Source organism: Anomaloglossus baeobatrachus, chromosome 1 (assembly GCF_048569485.1).
Source record: "Anomaloglossus baeobatrachus isolate aAnoBae1 chromosome 1, aAnoBae1.hap1, whole genome shotgun sequence".
In the NCBI taxonomy this organism is placed as follows: domain Eukaryota; kingdom Metazoa; phylum Chordata; class Amphibia; order Anura; family Aromobatidae; genus Anomaloglossus; species Anomaloglossus baeobatrachus.
In genome coordinates, this window is record NC_134353.1 from 354,372,404 (window position 1) to 354,394,906 (window position 22,503).

The window sequence follows — 22,503 nt, forward strand, 5'->3', positions numbered from 1 at the left end:
AGGCACGCAGAGATGATGTCACTCTGCTGTGCCGATCACATGACCGGCACCAAGACCCAGGAAGTGCAAGAGCTCAGCAGCACGGAGGGAGACATGAGGGAGGACAGCACTGGAGAAGGTAAGGAAAGAGTGTTTTATTTTACTATGGGCAGCGCATGGGGGCCATATCTAACACAGGGGGAGGTGTGCCATCCATAGGGGGCCATGGGCAGCACAGGGGGACGTGTGCAATCCATAGGGGGCCATATCAAACACAGGGGAATGTGTGCCTTCCATAGGGGGCCATGGGCAGCACAGTGGGACGTGCGCCATCCATAGGAGACCTGTGTCAGCTGTAGGAGACGTGTGCCATCTACAGTATAGGAGACCTGTGCCAGCTGTAGGGGACATGTGTCATCTATAGCTGACCTGTGCCAGCTGTAGGGGATGTGTGCCAGCAATAGGGGACGTATGCCAGCAATAGGAGACTTGTGCAAGCAATAGGAGACGTGTGCCAGCACAGGGGGACGTGTGCTATAAATAGGGGACGTGTGCCATCAATAGGAGACATGTGCCAGCAATAGGGAACGTGTGTCAGTAATAGGGGACGTGTGCCATCAATGGGGGACATGTGGCATCACTGGGGGATGTGTGCCAACACAAGGGGGCTATATTCAATATAAGGGGGCCATATCCAGATTAAGGGGGCTAATTTTTGGATGGGGGGGCTATGAGGGACTTATCGCCTATATGATTTGTTAGACGGACACTGGCATTAAAAGACGGACCCCATTTAACATTAAAAAAAAAAATTCTATTTTCCTTCACCAAATTTGGGGGTGCGTCTTATAATCAGGTGTGCGAAAAATACGGTAAATCAGGTTAATATATGCCAGAAGGCAACAGTTTAGTCAAAAATTGGGTATATTCATGTGCTGCTGACTACACCATATTCTTTCATTTTATCACTTATCAAGCATTGAAGCGATTGTGTCAACTTTTTAAATAGGTAACACAGGGGTGTATTAGGAGTAGCCAGGGCCCTGGGCAGTTTAGATAGATTATGTGATAGGTCACATGATAAACATACAGGTCCTCCAGTGCATATCTGTAGATGCAGAAGAGAAACACGAGCTGCACCAATTTTTTTTTTTTTTGCCTTATGTGCAGCATAATAGAGCAGGGTGGGAAATTAATTATCCGCAGCACTTTACATACATCAGCAAAACTGTGCCCATTAGGGCTCACAATCTAAATTCCCTATTTGAATATTTTTGCAGTGTGAGAGAAATCACAAGCAAACATGGGGATAACATACAAACTCCTTGCAGATGTTGTCCTTGGTGAGATTTGAACCCAGGATCTCAACACTGGAAGACTAGAATGCTAACCACTGAGCCATCATGCCGCCCTGCCTCTATATATCATAGGAGCCAACAAACAGCCCCCTATATACAACATAAGCCCACAGAGTATCCCCTGTATACAGCATGAGTGTCGACATAGTCCCTATGTACAGTGTGAGCCCTCACATAGCCCTTTATATACAATATGAGCCTCCAAATAGCTCCTATATACAGTATGAAGCCTCACATAGCCCTTTATATAAAATATGAGCCTCCAAATAGCTCCTATATACAGTATGAGCTTCCATATGGCACCCTATATACAGGATGAGCACTCACATAGCCTCCTATAGACAGGCACATTCATCTGTGATTGTCGTTTACACAATGTGTTTTTTTTATAATTATTTTCAATTCTAAAGCTATTGTCTATGAAGTAATAGTGCAATAATAAAATGCTAAATATTTTTATAACATAGCCTGGCAGTGTAATTTCAGAGTCAACTGAATATCCTGATTTTTTTTCAATTGTCACATGCTTTTATCACAATATTTTGTTATATAAAATTACCATAACCTTTACAGCTTTTATATACCATTCATAGATGGACTATAGCATTTTTCGGCCAAGGACCAAATAATGTTTTTATTGAGGCACCCTTTATAATATTATTCTATACATGAAAAGAGATATACTATTAATCATTTTTTTTTTTCACTGTTAGATTTTACAAGATACCCAGTAACTGAACCTAGGAACATTTATTCTTTGGGGGATATAAACTCTAAAGGGCATTAATGTTATTTCAAAAATATGACTCTATTAAGATCTCAAAAAGAAAAAAAAATAACCCAGAGCATTACTGATTTTAATTCTCCAAGACACAATTTTATGTGCTGCAGAACATTGGTTTTATTGATATTTTATCCAGTAAAAGCACTTTTGTTCAGATCCCAACTGATTAAAATGATGAGCTCTGGTGCATTTTCTGAATCCCAGTATAATGATTCTTTATCTAACAAGACATCCTTTGTGTGCAATGTGTTTTGTAGGGAAAAAAATTGCACAATTTACAGAGTATACATTTGAAGGAACCTATACGGACCATATTGGAGGAGAAAATACAGACCATATTAGAGGAGAAAGTGTCACAAGTTTTACTGTTCACTCTTAATGTGTACTCTAAAGGCCCAGTCACACACAACGACTAAGGGGTACTTCACACACAGCGAGATCGCTACTGAGATCGCTGCTGAGTCACGTTTTTTGTGACCTCATTAGCAATCTCGCTGCGTGGGACACTGAGCAGCGATCTGGCTCCTGCTGTGAGATCGCTGTTCGTTACACACAGCCCTGGTTCGTTTTTTTATTGTTGCTCTCCCGCTGATAAGCACACATCGCTGTGTGTGACAGCGAGAGAGCAACAATCCTGAATGTGCAGGGAGCAGGAGCTGGCGTCTGACAGCCTGCGGTAAGCTGTAACCAAGGTAAACATCGGGTAACCAAGGTGGTTACCCGATATTTACCTTAGTTACCAGCCTCCGCAGCTCTCACGCTGCCAGTGCCGGCTCCTGCTCCCTGCACACGCTAAGTTAAGCGGTGTGAGCTGGTAACTAAGGTAAACATCGGGTAACCATACCCGATGTTTACCTTAGTTACCAGTGTCCGAAGCTTCCAGACGCCGGCTCCGTGCAAGCGCAGCGTCGCTTGCACGTCGCTGCTGGCTGGGGGCTGGTCACTGGTCGCTGGTGAGATCTGCCTGTTTGACAGCTCACCAGCAACCATGTAGCGATGCAGCAGCGATCCTGACCAGGTCAGATCGCTGGTCGGATCGCTGCTGCATCGCTAAAGTGTGAAGGTACCCTTACTAGCGATCCCGAAAACGAGGCGACCTGATAGGGATCGCAGGTAAGTCGCTGGGAGGTCGCAGGTGAGATGTCACACAGTCAGATCTTACCAGCGATGCAGGAACAATACAGGTCGCAGTAGCGACCTGTATAACGATCTCAGCAGTCACTGTGACCCTGTCACACAGTGTCAAACACAGGGATGTGTCCTGCCCAGCAGGACATCGCCTTTGAAGAAAATGGCCTGGACCATTCTGCAAGGACTAGAGATCTCACAGCAGGGGCCTGATCGCTGGTAGGTGTCACACATAACAAGATCGCTAACGGGATCGCTACTGCGTCACAGAAACCGTGACTTAGCTGCGATCTCGCTAGCAATCTCGTTATGTGTGACCGTACCTTAATAAGACTAATGTTAGCGATCCCGCAGATATTGATAGATTTGGTTATCAGTCTAATCTGAAGTTTACTGTTGGGGGAGATAAGGATTCGGCATGTCTGATTTTGGACTGTTGATCCTTTTGTACTCCAAGATAAGCGTCGCCACTAGAGATTACTGGCAGAGCTTTTCTCATAGAATACACAGAAGCGCTCATGCTTATGGGTTCGGTTATATATGTTCAACATTCACTTCACTTCCTTGCTGTCTGTACCTCTAGGCGCACTTGTTTCTAGGAGTTCCAGCCCTTCAGCTTAAGGGTTTATTTTTGGGTAAACACCAGTTGAGTTCCTGCTGTGAGTCGTTTTGTTTTCATTCCCAGAACCTATCCCTTTCACCTTATATGAATGTGTTTTAGTTCTCTCATTCTGGGTTTTTGTCTTCCTCCACACATTTCTTTCCCATTGTCAGCAGTGTGAGGCGACTTCCCCTCTAGTCCTTCAGGAGGTATGAGAATCCCCTCAATGGCCTTTTAGGGAGCTAGGTCCAAGGCTGTGTTGTTAGCTGTGCAGCTAGGGTCTTTCAATTCTTTACAGGTAGTCTGTACAAGGGCCATTTGGTTGCAGGCGCATTGTCTCCCTGTAATTGGTCTTCCCCATTTTCCATTAAAGGCCACTTCACACGCAACGACATCGCTAACGCAATGTCGTTGGGGTCATGGAATTTGTGACGCACATCCGTTCTCGTTAGCGACGTCGTTGCATGTGACACGTACAAGCGACCGCTAACGATCAAAAATACTCACCTTATTGTTGATCGTTGACACGGTGTCCAGTTCCCAAATATCGTTACTGTTGCAGGACGCAGGTTATTCGGTGTTACTGCAGCAGCACACATCGCTATGTGTGACACTGCAGGAATGAGGAACCACATCGTCCCTGCGGCCGCCTCATCTCCGCCCCCTTCGCGTCACTGTGACGCCGAACGAACCGCCCCCTTAGAAAGGAGGCAGTTCGCCGGTCACAGCAACGTCGCTAGGCAGGTAAGTAGTGTGACGGGTATGAGTGATGTTGTGCGCCACAGGTAGCGATTTGACCGTGACGCACAACCGACGGGGGCGGGTACGCATGCTAGCGATCTCGCTAGCAAAATCGCTGCGTGTAAAGCCGCCTTTACCCTTGTGTGAGGTGTTCATGTTCATAACATTTGGCCACATTTATGGGGGTTTTTTACTCGCCTATCTGATATGCCAAAAGACAAGAAAAAGCACACTGTGTAGTACTGTTCCTAACACAACTACTGTATTCTACATCAAGTCAATGATTTTTGCAGCAGAATCTTCAGGTGTCTTACAAATACTCATCAGCAACTGTACTGCCCACTGAGCATTCTATGTCTTTCCTGCAATTAGATTAGCTGGAAACATTGAATGAAAGTTAACCTTTAAAAAAAATCTTCCAGATGAAACACATATGACCGAACTGAAACTGCCTTAATCTGGACAAGTTATATGAAGACCCAACATAGTGGAAAAAAAAATAACAACATTTATACATGACAATATAAAGTCTAAATACAATATTGAAAAGGCTAGACATTAACTAACAGTTGTAACCAACTTAAAAAAAACTTTGGACCTGTAAAAATGTAATAGCACATACTAGTGATACATTTTTTCAAGTGATGCTGGGCATCACACCATTTCGGAGAGGTGCCCATTGACTGAGTATTGCCTTACAATATTGGTCCAACAGGCCATCAGTTCTGGTGATATTTTCATACTCATATGTGGCAGAACCCCAACACTACAGAGAAGCAGAGGTAGCTATTGAGCCCTGTGGCCTCACCTAGTCTTCATATCTTTGAGAAGTTATAATCTTTTGCTTTTAGCAGCATTTTTTCAGTCACCTCCACCCATGAGCAACTCTGGAACCCACTTCTATCATATAGGTGCAGCAGTGGTGGCTTAAAGGGAACCAATCACCAGGATTTTCCTATATAACCTAAAGCCAGTGCTATACTGGCACAATCAGGCTGATTCTATACATGCAAAGAAACAAATATCCAGCTCACTCCAAGACGTCCGCACTCCTGGCGGTGTTGAAGCAGGAGATCCCGCTGCTGTTTGGCGTCTGAGGCATAGGTGAAGAAAGGAATGATCCAGCTTCATGTTTCCATAAAAACACAGTTTTAATGAAAAACGTTTTTTAAACTACAAAGAATATTTTTCTTGTAATAAAGATAAGCCACAAAAGTATACCATCTCTGAGTCAGGAAAAATCCAAAGGTTCTTTAAACCGCACACCAGATGCGTTTCGAGTACATGGCTCTTAGACGTTGGTTACACCACTTCAGCACCTGTAAAAGAAAGACCATTGTCAGTTCAGAATGGCAAATTGGCACGTAACCTATAGAGACTTATAACATTACCCATGTGCAGTTTCAGCATCCTGCCATACATACAAGTGGGTCAGGGGAAACCTTTAAAGAACGCCCCTCATAACATGAGGGGTAGTACAGTGTTTCCAATAGCCACTTTCAGAGGTGGTAGATATCAGTAAGATGTCCTATCTCTCCTCTGCTCAATGTCATGCAGGTGGAAACGACCATTGCTTTACAAGGGTTCCTATATTAACCCTTTATTATACAGCCCTTTAACCCCTTCACGACCGGCCGATTTTTCGCTTTCCGTTTTTTTTTTTCGCCATTCTTTTTCTGAGAGACGTAACTTTTTTATTTTTCAGTCAAAATGGTCATGTGAGGGCTCATTTTTTGCGAAACGAGCTGTACTTTTAAATGAAACCATCAGTTTTACCATATTGTGTACTAGAAAATGGCAAAAAAATTCCAAATGCTGAAAAATTGCAAAAAAAGTGCGATAGCACTATGGTTTTTGAGATATTTTATTCACTGTGTTCACTATATGGTAAAACTGATGTGTGGGTGTGATGCCTCAGGTCAGTGCGAGTTCGTAGACACCAAACATGTATAGGTTTACTTTTATATAAGGGGTTAAAAAAAAATCGGAAGTTTGTCCGAAAAAAGTGGCGCACGTTTTACGCCATATTCCGTGACCCGTAGCGTTCTCATTTTTCGGGATCTTAGGCTCAATGATGGCTTATTTTTTGCGTCTCAAGCTGACGTTTTTAACGGTACCATTTTTGCGCAGAGGCTACGTTTTGATCGCCTCTTATTGCATTTTGCGCAAAAGTTGTGGCGACAAAAAAACGTCGTTTTGGCGTTTGGAATTTTTTTGCCGCTACGCCGTTTACTGATCAGATTAATTGATTTTATATTTTGATAGATCGGGCGTTTCTGAACGCGGCGATACCAAATGTGTGTATATTTTTTTATTTTTTTAACCCTTTAATTTTCAATGGGGCGAATGGGGGGTGATTTGAACTTTTAGGTTTTTTTGTTTTTTTTTTAATTTTTTAAAACTTATTTTTTAACTTTTTTTTTTATTTTACTAGTCCCCCTAGGGGGCTATTGCGATCAGCATTCCGATCGCTCTGCAGTATCTGCTGATCACAGCTGGAAGGCTGTAAACAGCAGATACGCTGTCTTTCTCTTTTGCTGTGCCCCGGGCACAGCGAAAGTGAAACCAAGTCATGTGTAGTACAGGAGTCATCACATGACCCTGTGCTACCATGACAACTATCGGGAGTCACGTGATCGCGTCACGTGACTTCCGGTTTCGGGCGGTAAGTAAATGCTTACCGCAATCGCGCTTATAATGGCGCTGTCATGTATTGACAGCGCCATATAAGGGGTTAATCGGCACGAGCAGATAACGATTCTGCTCGTGCCTAGCAGGCACACATCTCAGCTGTGAAAATCAGCTGAGATGTGTGCCGATCGCGGCATGCTGCCGCCGGAGGACCGCGGGCAGTAAGATTATGTCATTTAGGACGTAATTTTACGGCCCGCGGTCGTTAAGGGGTTAAGACTGTAGGTTGCAGGTCAATTTTTAATATCTGATGAATGTAACTTTACATGGCAATGACTTTGGAATGCTTTTACTTAAATCCTTCTTGCCACTGCCAGTTTTCATTTTCGTACTTCTATTTTTTTTTCCTCCTCTTCCAAGAGTCCTAACTTTTTTGTTAACATTGATGTATGAGGTTTTGTTTTTTTTACAGGACGAGTTGTAGTTTTAAATGACACCATTCATTTTACTTTACATTGGACTAAAACAAATACTAGTATGGTGAAATGGTGAAAAATACGCAATTCCGCTAATTGACCTTGCATTATGAATTTCTAGATCAGTACATTTGTGGATATCTAAAATTGGTAAAGCCTAAAAGAAGCTTTATCAATTTTATATAGCTGGAATTGTCAAGGCCTTGTACAATCAAAAAATAATAGCGCTTGACACTTTCACTATTCTATTCTGCAGACAAAAGAAAAGCCGGGGCTAAGGAGATGACAGTCATGGTGGTGCTCTGTAGCTAACTGAAAAGAACACTATCAAAGAATATATAACACTCAAAGGGTTTTAAAAAAAATCTTCCGATGGATTTATAGTGACATGGTCTCTATGGGATGATTTTGGAAACACTTTCCAGATTTGAAGGCTGAATAGGTATTCACTGTAGTTGGTACTTCTGTTATATACAAGACTGAGGGGAGACGAGCACGTTTCTTGGGATCCCTTAGACGTAGTGTTGATCTCCTTCCCCTTTCCAAGTCTGATGAGCGATGCAAAGCTACCCACCCTTCATTTGAGTTCTAATATGTGTGTTACACAATGTATCTACCTGCATACTTGGGAAATGTTCCCTTTACATGTACTATTGTTTTCTCTTTTATTGTAAAACATGTTTAATAATCTTTTTTCAAAAAAAATCTTCCTTTATTCGAAAAAGTGTATATCCATTGAAGAGAGTATGGGGTACTTTGCATGCTGTGACATCGCTAGCCAATCATAGCGATGCCGAGTGTGATAGTACCCGCCCCCGTCGCAGATGCGATATCTTGTGATAGCTGCTGTAGCGAACATTATCGCTACGGCAACTTCACATGCACTTACCTGCCCTGCGACGTCGCTCTGGCCGGCGACCCGCCTCCTTCCTAAGGGGGCGGGTCGTGCGGCGTCACAGCGACGTCACACGCCAGGCGGCCAATAGAAGCGGAGGGGCGGAGATGAGTGGGACGTAAACATCCCGCCCACCTCCTTCCTTCCTCATTGCAGACAGGACGCAGGTAAGGAGATGTTCCTCGCTCCTGTGGCTTCATACACAGCGATGTGTGCTGCCATAGGAACGAAGAACAACATCGTACCTTTCGCTGCGGCTTAATTAAGGAAATGACCGACACTACACAGATCACCGATTTTCGACGCTTTTGCGATCGTTTATCGGTTCTTCTTAGGCTTTACACGTTGCGACGTAGTTACTGGCGCCAGATGTGCGTCACTTTCGATTTGACCCCGACGAGATCGCAGTAGCGATGTCGCAACGTGCAAAGTACCCCTATGTGACAAGGTGTCAAACCTCGGCAACAGTTGTTTCATGTTCCTTTGTTTGAACGTGAATCGCATGTTGACCTGTTTTGCCACCCTGTCACATACTCATTTACATGGATATGCTCTTTTTTGAATAGAAGAAAAAATATTATACAGTTTGTGAGTTTTTTTACTTAAGTAGTGAAAAAAAACCTGAAATCTGTACAAAAAATTATGGCTTGTGTGTCCCATTTTCTACACTCTGGAACATTTTCATATTTCGATCAATGTGAGAGCTTGTTTTTTTTGTATTGCGAGTTGATGTTTTTATTGGTACGATTTTGAGGTACAAAAGATCGATTTTTGTTGCATTTTTGGGGCGAAGCCAAATATGTTTATTTTTCACTTTTTATTTTTAAATGAAGAAAAGAGGGTGATTTCAATTGAAATATTTTTTAATATATATTTTGTATAAAATATATATTTTTGTAAACTTATATTTTAGTCCATCTTATGGATTGTAATCTGCAAACACAGTATTTCACTATAGAGGGAAAATCGAATTCTCCCACTCATTTTGTACTAAGATGGCAGTCATGGCCATATTGCAAGGGCCAATGAGTGTATTTCTTGTTTTTTTTAGTTTTTTAAAATGCAATCTTGGCTTATTCCGCTATAAACAGAAGTAAATAAAGCAGAAGGCAGGTAAGTCACCTTGTCAGGGTTATCAATCTATGGTCAGGTTCACAAGATGCCTGCACTTCACTTTCAGTGGGACTGTTTATGTTTAAGGCAGACATTAAATAGTCATGAGGTACGAGATTTTTCATTGTTTAATAGGACTGCATCTTGAAGTATGCTGAGTGGGGAGAAATATTTTGCATTGATCCTGATTACTGTTTCATTCCACTACTTCACAATAATTTAATTAATTTCTACACCATTTACACAGCCTTATCATGACCACATTTTCTAATATGAGTATGTTCTGCAGCCTAGATTGTTCTTAGATATTGTAGAAATGAAGCCTTGCTCCTAGAGTATTATCTCTGTAGACTAAGCACCTGACAAAGCCTATGCAGCGAAACATCCTCCATGCACTTCCATACAACCTCTGTGGCTTTAATCTACTAACAAATACAGCATGACATACAGTACTACAATAATGTTTATTATTGCAATATATAATAAAAATTAGTTTTTTATTTTATGAAATTAATATTTCCATATTTTTTATTTGCACACTATTTGAAGAACATTAATTTTAGATAATAAATTCTGTTTTCATTGATAATATATTTTTCTCCAATGTATTTCAAACCAGAAGTCTCATGAATACCACAATTGTTTAAATTGCCTTTATCCTTTTCTTTTGTCCGAGGCTATACAGTACCATATGCTTAGATTAAAATGTGAGGTCTACATTTGGACGGTCTCTGTCTTGCCTTTATCAATTCAGCAGAGGACAAAACCCCTGCTGATTTATATGATGAAATAAAGATGAGCTGCAAGGCTTTTTATGGACAAGGTAACGGTTCCATTATAATCACATAAAGCAATGATACTGACACCCCAGATTGGATGGACTGCATAAGGAAACAAATAACAGACACATGTAAGTGCCACGCAGCACTCTCATACACAGAAGTGCATTTTACTCATAAATGGGAGGAAGACCTTAGAGTCCTCCAAAACAATTAAGCAACATTTTGTTTTCCTAGGCAGGGGGCCTGGCTGAAGCAGCCCTGCAGGCAGACATTGGCAGACTGATTTATGCCTACCCATTGCTTTATTAGCCGGCGTTGCTCTATATTAGACACTGGCCAAACACGTAACATGCTCATAAATATTTTGAAATGCACAATACAGCATAATAGTTGCACGCTGTCCCACACATGGACAAACGCAAGCCATAACTACCTCTTCCTTAAGCTCGTCTTGCATTCAGCCAGCTGCATATAAATATTCCTCGATCTCATCATGCTCTCACTGTTTGGCCTCCTCTGACTGATATTGGCTCATCATACTTAATCTAGGGTGAAATTTCCTCGTCTGAGCTAAATTACTTGCAGCCATCAAGGGATGCGATATTTATTTTTCGTGGGGCTAATGACCTGTCCCCCGGACCCACCCATTGATGGTTATTTACTAGGGCCCAGATGCTTGAGCTCAAAATGAGTGCTAATGTCAGCAGGTGCCATCCCTCATTCAGCTCTCTGATTGAATTGGAGCGATCCCATTGACATTGACTCTGTGACTTTTAAGGCTATTACCCTCAGCAAGAGATGAACCTCTCATCACTGCTGCAGCACTGACAGCTGATTAGCGACAAATTACAGGCACGGGGAAGCTAGGATGCTATCGCATGTTGGTGGGACACTTCAAGAAGGCACGTGGAATGAAATCGCTATCCTTGGGATTGCCAGTTGAACAGTAGGAACAATATATTTGGAATCTGCTCCATTCACATCTGTATAAAGTTTAGGGTTTGACATATGTACGCTAAGTGTTTTATTGGGATTTCTAACAGTAACACCAAAAAATTTCATTTTGATACAAAAATTTAATCTGAGGCTGTCAGGGCAAATACTAGACTTATAGAAGTCAGTCTGTTACTTCTACACTTTATTAGTCTTGTAAATTAAATGAAGCTTAGAGGTTTATTCCCATTCTAAAAGTCATGGTTCCTTAACACTTTATGACAACATTTTAAACAGGTAGTGATGGTTGAAAGGTACCCGATTACCAAGCCCGGGCCTGGAATTCTCAGGGAATTCCGTGTATTGATCCGGATCCGGCACTCGATTGATACAAAAATATAAAGGAAAAATAAAGAAAAAAATAATAAAGCAAGCGTGCTGTACTTACCAAGGCTCCGGTGTGGCTGTAAGGCTAGGGCCCCACTTTGTGTTCATCTACTTGCAGTTCTTTCTAAACGCACGTTTTGGGCTTAATTGATTTGACCAAAGTTGCCTTTTTCAGAAATTTAGCACTGAAAACGCATGCGTATTTACCGCATTTTAGATGCGTTTTCAGCACTTTTTACATGCTTTTCCACCTGCGTTTTGATAGATGCGTTTTGAACATCATGACACTGCTAAATAAAGTTTAAATAGTCAAACTCAATGAAAAAATTGGAAAAAAAGAAACAAATCTATATTTTTGTGAAAAATAATGAAAATAGATTAATTTAATGAAATTATAGCGGTAATATGATATTTAATGGAAAAATAGAAATAATTTATTAAAATTCTTATTTTTAATTGTCGGACTATGTGTGTGTGTGTGTGTGTGTGTGTGTGTGTGTGTAAAGGGACATATGAAATCATTATTTTGATGTCCAAAAAGTATGCGTTTTTGAAGTCCAAAACACATGTTTTCTGCACTGGAAAAGCAGGTAAAACGCAGGAATTTGCTGGAATCTTGGTTTTTGCCATTTCTCATAGACTTCAATGTTAGCAAAACGCAACCAAAATGGCAAAAACAATTGACATGTTGCTTCTTTGAATGCATGGTTTTTGCCACAAAATATGCAAATTTAACGCAGCGTTTTAAAACGCAAAGTGGGGTCTAGAAATCCCCATTTTCCATAGACTTTGCTGGGAAATCAAAACGCATGCCTTTTGGCATGAAAAAGGTGCTTTTCAAAATGGACCTAAAAAGCACCAAAAACGCAGGTGGAAACGCAAAGTGGGGCCCTAGCCTTACTGTTCCCATGGCCATTCATTCACTTCTGGGGCCGCTCATTACTTTCATTGCATATGCACTGCTTTCCACACCCACCGGCATCTGGGATTGGTTGCAGTCATATGCGCCCCCATCATGAGTGGCAGCGCATCAGCTGACTGCTTCCAATCACAGATAAAGCATGCGGCTGCAACCTGCAGCCACCAGCCATGTGCCTATCTTAGCTGCGCATCAACATAAGAGGAACCGCATGTGGCTTTTTCTTTTTTATTTAATTATTTAAATAAATAATTTTAAAAACTGTTGTCCCCCAATTTTGATATCCAACCAAGGTAAAGCCTGACAGCTGACAGCTGGTGTTCTCAGGCTGAGGAGACCCAGCCTAAAAATAGTAGCCTGCAGCCACCCAGAATTGTTGCATCTATTAGATGGGACAGTCCCAGCACTTTACCCGTGTCTTCCCGGTTGCCTTGGTGCGGTGACAATTGGGGTAATAAGGAGTTAATCGCAGGTCACAGCTGGCACTAAGCCCTAGATTAGTAATGGGAGGCATCTATGAGACCCCCCCCATTACTAATCTGTTAGTGAAAGTAAATAAACACAAACACCAAAAAAGACTTAAATTTGAAATAAAATACAAAAAACCCTCTTTTACCACTTCATTAACCCCCAAAAGACCCTGCAGGTCCGACCTAATCCACTTGAGCTCCCACGACGATTTCAGCTCTGCTACATCTCAAGCAACAGCGCGCGATTATGGAATATAACCGCCCGCTATGGTCTTCAGGCAGAGAATGAACCATCATGGCGATCAGCGGTGACGTCACTCTGGTAACTTGCGGGCACAGCTGGAGGTTCCCACAGCCCTCCACCTTTGACCGCAGGCAACCAGACCACAGGGGACTTCATTAAACTTCATTATTATTATTGTTGTCTTATCAATTGTACTGCAGAGTGAATGGCGCTAAAAAAATAAAAAAAATCATGAATTGCTGATTTTTGTTCACTTTGCCACCGAAGAAAAAAAGAATGATTAGACTTGGAAAACTATGAAAAAACTACAAAAATACCCCCCCTTCCAAAAAAAACCCCAAAAACTGAAAAATGTTTTGCAATTACATTTTTCTTTTGTTTTTATGTAAACAATAAAAGTAGACATACTTGGTATTGCCTTGTCCTGATCTATTAATCTAGAGCATTATTAAACCCATAGGGTAAATAAACACAATAAAAAACAATAAAAAATTAAAAAATACCACAAATATAGATTTTTCATTATAGTGATACTCAAAAAATGTAATATCAAGTGCTCAAAAAGTCAAATAGAAAAAAATTTTATCATTGAAACCAACATATTGTCATGCCAAAAGCAAGCCCTGTTACGGATCTGTTAGCAAACAAAGGATAAAAAAAGTTTACTTATCAGAATATGTTGATGCCAAAAAATATTGGTTGTAAAAAAAAGTTTTTTTGCATACAAAAGTAGCAAAAACACAGCAAAAATCTATATAAATGTGGTAGCATTGTGATCATATTGATCCAAAGAATGAATAACCTAAAAAGTAAACTCAGTTAATGGATTACTGGTTTTTGTTCACTCTGCCACACCCCACCTCCCCCCTCAAAAAAAAATCAAAACATGTTATGTAGTCAACAACTGTGCAAATAAATACCTAAAATCATCTCGCATAAAAACAAGCCCTTACATAGCGCTTTCATTGGAAGAAGAAAGTTAAAGCTCTTAGAATATGCTGATGCAAAATAAATAGATTGTACAAAAGTGTTTTTAGTGTGCAAAATAGAACTGATAAAATACTAAGTAACACTGGCATCGTTATAATTATACTGACCTGTATATAAAACTTACGAGTTCGCCACCAAGTATTTGTAATATGTAAAGTTAATGTCTAAATATTTTAACAAAATTGTGATGTGCATTTGTATTTAGCCCCTGTAGTCTGATACCCCTAAATAAAATCCTGAATGACCAATTGCCTCCAAAAGTCACCTAATTAAAAAATTGAGTCTACCTGTGTCTCATTTAGGTTACATTCACAAGACCGTCCCATTTTTGCAGTCTGCAAACAATGGTCCTGTTTTTCCACGTATGCATCCGTGTGATATCCGTGTGACAACCGCATCCATTTCATATACGGTCCATAAGCCATCCATTGTGAATTCCATTTTTTTGAGGGACCGCAAAATAAACGGAAGGAGGGTTACATACAGTCACTTTCTTGCGTTTTGTCCCTGGGTTTCGGAGGACTGGCAGATAAATCTCCCTCTGACTCGGGGTCGGCAGGGGATTGATCCCCGCTATCTGGCCAGATGCTGGTCCCCAAATAAAATTTATGGGGAGAAGAATCTGGCACAAAGGGGTAGGAGCAAGTGCTTCATACTCACCGATCACCAGGGCAGCTGTCACACTGCTCCCACAGCAGCTCTTTCTTCTTCACTCTCTCTCACGGCCTGGGGTCTGCACCTTTCTTCAAAGCTTTCAGAGAGTTTTTGAGAACATTAAGACACCAAGCAAACCAGGGATAAAGTTGTGGAGAGGAGTAAAGAAGGGTAAGGTTTAAAAAAAAAAAATAACCCAAACTTTGAACATCAATCTATCATACAAGAGTGGAAGGAGTATGGCACAACTGCAAACCTATCAAGACATGGCCATCCATCTCAACTGACATCCCAAGCAAGGAGAGTACTAATTAGAAAAGTAGCAATTAGGCCCATGGTCACTCTGGAGGAGCTGCAGAGATCAACAGCTCAGGTGGGAGATTCTGTCCACAGGACAAGTATTCGTCGTATGCTCCACAAAACTGGCCTTTACGGAAGAGTGGCAAGAAGAAAGTCATTTCTGAAACCAAGCCATAAGAAGTTCTATTTGTAGTCTCCAAAAAGAAATATATTGGATACGCCTAACATCTGGATGACAGTGCTCTGGTCAGGTGTGAGACCAATGTAGAATTTTTTGGGGCTAAATGCAAAACACTATATATGGTGGAAAATTAACACTGAACATGACCCTGAAAACTCCATTCCCACTGTCATACATGGTGTTGGCAGGATCATGCTGTGGGGATTCTTTTCTTCAGCAGGGACAGGGAAGCTGATCAGCATTGATTTGATGATGGGAAGATGGATGAAGCTAAATACAGGGCAATATTGGAGGAAAACATGTTAGAGGCTGCAAGAGAGCTTGCTTGAGACCAGAGGTGTAGGCTCACTTTCCAACAACATACTGCTAGAACTACAATGAAATGGTTTTGATAAAAGCATATTCATGTGTTTGAATGTCCCAGTCAAAGTATTGACTTAAATCCCATTGAGAATCTTTGGAAAGGTTTGAAAATTGATGTCCATAGATGCTCTTCATCCAATATTACTGAGCTAGAGATGTGAGTTTTGCAAAGAATGAACGAAAATTTCAGCCTCTAGATCAGTGTTTCTCAACTCCAGTCCTCAAGACCCATCAACAGATCATGTTTTCAGGTTTTCCTCAATATTAGACGAGGAATAATTCCATCACCTGTGTAACATTAATGAAAGCCTGAAAACCTGATTGAGGAAAACCTGAAAACATGATCTGTTGGTGGGTCTTGAGGACTGGAGTGGAGAAACACTGCTCTAGATGTAAAAAGCTAATAGAGACATACCTCAAAAAACTTGCAGCAGTAATTGCAGCAAAAGGTGGCGCTACAAAGTATTGACTCAGGGCTGAATACTAATACATGTCACAATTTTCAGATTTATATTTTTTAAAGAAAACCATGTATCATTTCCTACATACTTAACAAATATTTGCTACTTAGCGTCGGTATATCACAAAATACTAATAAAATACATATAAGTTTGTGGGTGTAAAGTGAAAAATGTGAAAAGGTTTATGGAGTAAGAAATCATTTTCAAGGCACTGTATATTTTGTACAGATAAAATAACAAATCCAGCTCACCATAATCTTTAAATCTTTATCCAGGATACTCGGAGCACGGAGTAGTCTTTACTGAGATGTAAAAATCCAGAGGTAGGAAAATTTGATCAAGCTTCAGAAGTAAAATTTCCTTTGTTGTAGATACATTTTAAAAGTCCAGGAAGGATAACACATGTAAAATCAATTATTGTCCATGGTACTCTCATATTTTGTACAGACATGAATGTTTAACCCCTTAAGGACGAAGCCAATTTTGTACTTAATGCCCAGGCCATTTTTTGCAATTCTGACCTGTGTCACAAGTTATAACTCTGGAACGCGTCAGCGGATCTCAGTGATTCTGAGGGTTTTTTTGGTGACATATTGTAGTTCAGGATAGTTATAAATTTCGAACGATATTTTTTGCATTTATTTGTGGAAAAGTTGAAATTGTTTGAAAATTTGTGGAAATTTGAGGAAAAGTTTGCCATTTTCAAACATTTAATTTTTATGCCCTTAAACCAGAGAGTTATGTCACATAAAATAGTTAATAAGTTACATTTCCCACATGTCTATTTTATAGCAGCACAATTTTTGAAACAAAATTTTTTAGGGGTTAGGAAGTTAGAAGGGTTCAAAGTTCATCAGCAATTTCCCATTCTTTCAACAAAATTTACAAAACTATTTTTTTAGGGTCCACATCACATTTCAAGTGACTTTGAGAGGCCTAGGTGACAGAAAATACCCAAAAGTAACCCCATTCTAAAAATTGTACCCTCCAGGTGCCTCACAGGATTTAAAGCAATGTGGAATGAAAAAAAAAAATAAAATTCATTTTACCTAAAAATGTTGCTCTAGCACCAATTTATTCACTTTTAGAAGAAGTAAAACAACAAAATGGAACCCAAAATTTGTTCCCCAGTTTCTCCTGAGTGCACTGATACCCCACATGTGGTCAAAAACCTCTGTTTGGATAAATGGGAGGGCTCGGAACAGAAGGAGCAATATTTGAATTTCGGAACACAAATTTGGCTGAAATAGATTGCGAGCACCATGTTCCATTGCAGGGCACCTAAGGTACCTAAACAGCAGAAGCCTCCCACAAGTGACCCCATTTTGGAAACTAGACACCTCAAGGATTTTATCTATGGGTATAGTGAGCATTTTGACTTCACAGATACTTTTCAGAATTTGATACCATTAAGCCGTCAAATTGAAAATTTTCATTTTTTCACAGAAATGTTGCTTCAGCACCAAATGTCTCACTTTTACAAGAGGTAACGCTAAAAAGTGGACCCTCCAGTTTGTTATCTATTTTCTTATGAGCGCGGTGATACAACACAAGTAGTCAGAAACCTCTGTTTGTACAAATGGGCGGGCTTGGAAAGGAAGGAGCAATATTTGAATTTTTTTAAAGCAAATTTGGCTAAAAAAGATTGCACCATGTTGAATTTATAGGGCCCCTAAGGTACCTAGACAGCAGAAACCCCCTACAATTGACTCCATTTTGGAAACTAGACCCCTCAAAGAATTTATTTAGATGTTTGCGGAGCACCCTGAACCCCTGGGTGCTTCACAGAATTTTATAACATTGAGCCGGGAAAATAAAAAAAATAATTTTTACCACAAAATTGTTGCTTCAACCACGTAGCTTTTTTTCACAAGGGTATCAGGAAAACATGCACCATAAAATGTATTGGGCAATCTCTTCTGAGTTTGTTGATACCTCTTATGTGCTGGAAATCAATTGTTTGGGTGCACAACAGGGCTCGGAAGGGAAGGAGCGCCATTTGACTGCAAAATTGACTGGAATCATTAGCGAACACCATGTCACATTTGGAGAGCTCCTGAAGTGCCTAAACAGTGGAGCTCCCCCACAAAGGACCCCATTCTGGAAACTAGACCTTTCAAATATTTTATCCAGTGGTATAGTGAGCATTTTGAACCCACAGGTACGTCTCAGAATTTGATAACCTTAGGTCTTCATATTGAAAATTTTCATTTTCTTCACAAAAATGTTGCTTTAACACCAAATTTCACAATTTTTCAAGAGGAAACACCAAAAAGTGGACCCCACAGTTTGTTATCCAAATTTATATTAGCACAAGGATACCCCATATTTGGTCAGAAACCTCTGTTTGGATAAATGGGAGGGCTTGGAATGGAAGGATCACCATTTGAATTTTGGAAAAGCTGAAATAGATTGCGGGTGCCATGTCACATTTGCAGGGCCCCTAGGGTACCTATACAATAGAAACCCCCCCAAAAGTGACCCAATTTGGAAACTAAACCTCTCAAGGATTTTATTCAGGAGTATAGTGAGCCCTTTGAACCTCCAGGGGCATCACAAAAATGTTGCTCTAGCAGCACATTTTCAACTTTTAGGCAATGTGCTCACAATCCAGTGACACTGAGTCTGTGGAGATGTGAGTGTTGTCCACATGAGAATGCAGCTGCCCATGACCACGATCCAGGTTTGGGCCGCTGCTGACTTTAGCTCTATTCTCCCTGCGGAGAACACTCATCTCCGTAGCATAAATTGACATTCTGCAGCGCTGGATGTCAGTTTATGCTGCAGAGAAAATAAGCACAGTGGGCAGGAGATTTCTAAAAATCCTTCCACTGAGTTTCTACTGTACAACACAGCGTTTTGTATGCAGTGGAAACACAGTGTCCAAAACGCTTGAAACCCTAATCGTGGGCACGCAGCCTAAAAAGCTAGGAAGGATGGATGGATAGATAGATAGACAGATGTCAAACACATACAGTATATAATGTCCCACCCCCCTACATATTCTAAGCTATGGTCTGGTATTCTCAGGGTCAAAGATTGATAGTTATTGGCCCTTCCCAGCCTAAAAATAGCAGGCCGCAGCCGCCTCAGATGTGGCGCATCTATTAGATGCACCATTCCTAGCGCTTCGCCCCGGCTCCTCCTGTTGCCCTGGCGTGGTGGCAAACGGGGTAATAAATGGGGTTGATACTAGCTGTAAGGTCACCTGACATCAAGCCCAGCAGTTTGTGATGTCCTGGCGTCTATCAGATACTGACATCACCAACCCAGTCAGTAATAAAATAAAAAAATAGACGACAAACACATTTTTATTTGAATGGTGTTTCTTGCAGCAAAAAAATCAGAGAAAGACCATTTCTTTCCTTTGTAGGTGACTCGCTTTATGTAGTTTTAATAAAGAAGCCTGGAAATTTTGTTTAAATAATTTCCCGTGACTACCTCAAACATTGTTGAGTGAGCTATGATCTCTACACAGTTTAGATTCTTTACGTTACAAGCTCTCTCCACTCTTGTTCCACTATAATCATAAATAGGCTAAAAAGCATATAATACACATGGGTCATTCAGTGGTCGCCTACCAGATTTAAAAATGGCAACCAGAGACAAGAAGCTTAATGCAAAACACTCCATTTACTATACTGTATTTATGGGGTTGCTTTAGATTTCTTCCTTTAACTCCTGTATACTAGCTGCCCACCGATATTGCAAGTTGGCAGGAATCATCAGAAAGTCAGGTGAGGACCCTAAAAGCAGTCAAGGTACGAAATTAGAATATAGAATAGTCAAGTAATAGTTCATGGTCTTGGAGCAAGAAAAAAAAAGCTGTAATCAAGGGGTATGAACCAGGCAAGTAAAACTATATCTGTCATCCCACAATAGTAAGGCTAGTTTCACACATCCGGCATTTCGCTGGTTTGCCGGATCCGGCACACTCCAGTACAGTGTTAATACTGTACAATGGCATTGCGGCAACCTTTGGTAACATACTCCGAATACATGACAGCATGTGCCCGGAGGTTGCCGCAATGCCATTGTACTGTATTACACTGTACTGGAGTGTGCCAGATCCAGCAATCCGGTGAAATGCCAGATGTGTGAAACTAGCCTAAGCTGGGAGTTTTAGTAGGGTGTGGTGCAGTCCTGTTAGCCAAGAAAAGGCGCTGATTATTCCAGCTGGACAGCACACACACCCATACTGCCAGACTGTACGGCACTACAGGTTTCAGCCATCTTAAGCCCCCTTTACACGCTGCAATATATTTTACAATGTGTCGGCGGGGTCACATCGTAAGGGACGCACATCCGGCATTGTAAGTTACATTGCAGTGTGTGACAGGTACGTGCGATTGCGATTGAACGTTAAAACGTTCATCGCACGCACATCGTTCATTTCTCTAGAATTGAACGTCAGATTGTTCAACATTCCCGGGGTAGCACACATCGCAGTGTGTGACACCCCGGGAACGATGAACAGATCTTACCTGCGTCCTGCGGCTACCGGCCCACAATGCGGAAGGAAGGAGGTGGGCAGGATGTTTACGTCCCACTCAGCTCCGCCCCTCTGCTTCTATTGGCCGGCTGCCGCGTGACGTCGGTGTGACGCCGAACGTCCCTCCCACTCCAGGAAGTGGACGTTCGCCGCCCACATCGAGGTCGTATGGAAGGTAAGTATGTGTGACGGGGGTTAATCATTTGTTTGGCACATTCAACAAATTGAACGTTCTGCACATACGATGGGGGCGTTGCAAATCGCATACGATATCGTATGCGAAATTGCAACGTGTAAAGCAGGCTTTAGTCTCATTGGCTGGAAACTCCCTGTGCCATCCAAAGCTTCTGGTCCCAACATCTCCCCCATCCCAAGTGCCACTAGCACAATAAATATGACAGCACCTAGTCACAGGCATAAATAGTGAAAAGTTCACCGAATCTCTGTTTAGAGATCAAAAAATGACAAACATTTTTAACTATCTATATACATTTATTATGTATGAATATTTTTAAAGTGGTTTTATAGAATTGAGACATGTTGGGTAAGGAATGTCTGATGAGAAATGCTTTGTCACCACCAACCACTGGAACCCCCAGTAATCACAAGAATGGAGGGGTGGTCGAGCTTGCGCAATGCTGCTTCAATAGTCTATGGGACTGCTAATAATAGCAAGGGCAATTGACCTTCTGATCATCAATGACAGGTCCCAACATTGAGGCCCATAACAATTAGACACATGAGATATCCTGTAAATTGGAAATAAGGGTTGATTCTATTAAAACCTCCTTAATAAATTCATTTTTCATTGCACAAAAAAGAAAAAAATATACATTTTGGGTTGCCTGAAATAAAATTTAAAGAAAATAATAATCCAGATTTTTTTTTTTTATTTAAAGTAAATTCTTTTTTTAATGCAGAAACGCTTAAGATCCCTTTTCCAAGGAACGTTCATTTACATAAACAGACAATCCAAGATAAAAATTTCCATTAGACAGAGGTGAAATGGATCAATTTTCTCTGCCAAGACAAATCTTAAATCTTGAGCAGATATGGTCATTATTGCAGTAGCCCCATTTCGGAAATAATGTATTAAAAAATCAGCAGATAGCAGCCATTTCCAGATTTCCAATTATCTTTAAGAAAAGCTTATTCTGTGGACAATAAAGCACATTATTGCACAATATGATACAGTCCATAAAGATCACAATGTTTTATGAAAGGTTAAAGAAAGCTCAGCACATTTAGGAGAATGTCATAACCCACAAAGTCTTTGAAGACTTAGCTGTGTGCATAGTCTGCCAGAAAAAACAATCTGCTTTACGGAAGGTAATATTCATGTTAATTGATTCCGTTTTTATTTTAGAAGAAGTTGATGAATGTAAAATAAAACTGTAAATATACCATAAAACATGGCACACTGATCAAACAGTAATGTGAAACGATAAAAGCACCTCGCCGAGAACCTCCAAACTATATCCCTTTACGAGACTGTTCCAGTTTATCTGAGAGTATAAATGGTCCAGAAAAATATTCAAGATGTTGATATACAGACTGATATTTAATATACAGGAAGGGTAGTTCCAGTGGATAAATATTTCCCAGTGTCATTCACTATTAA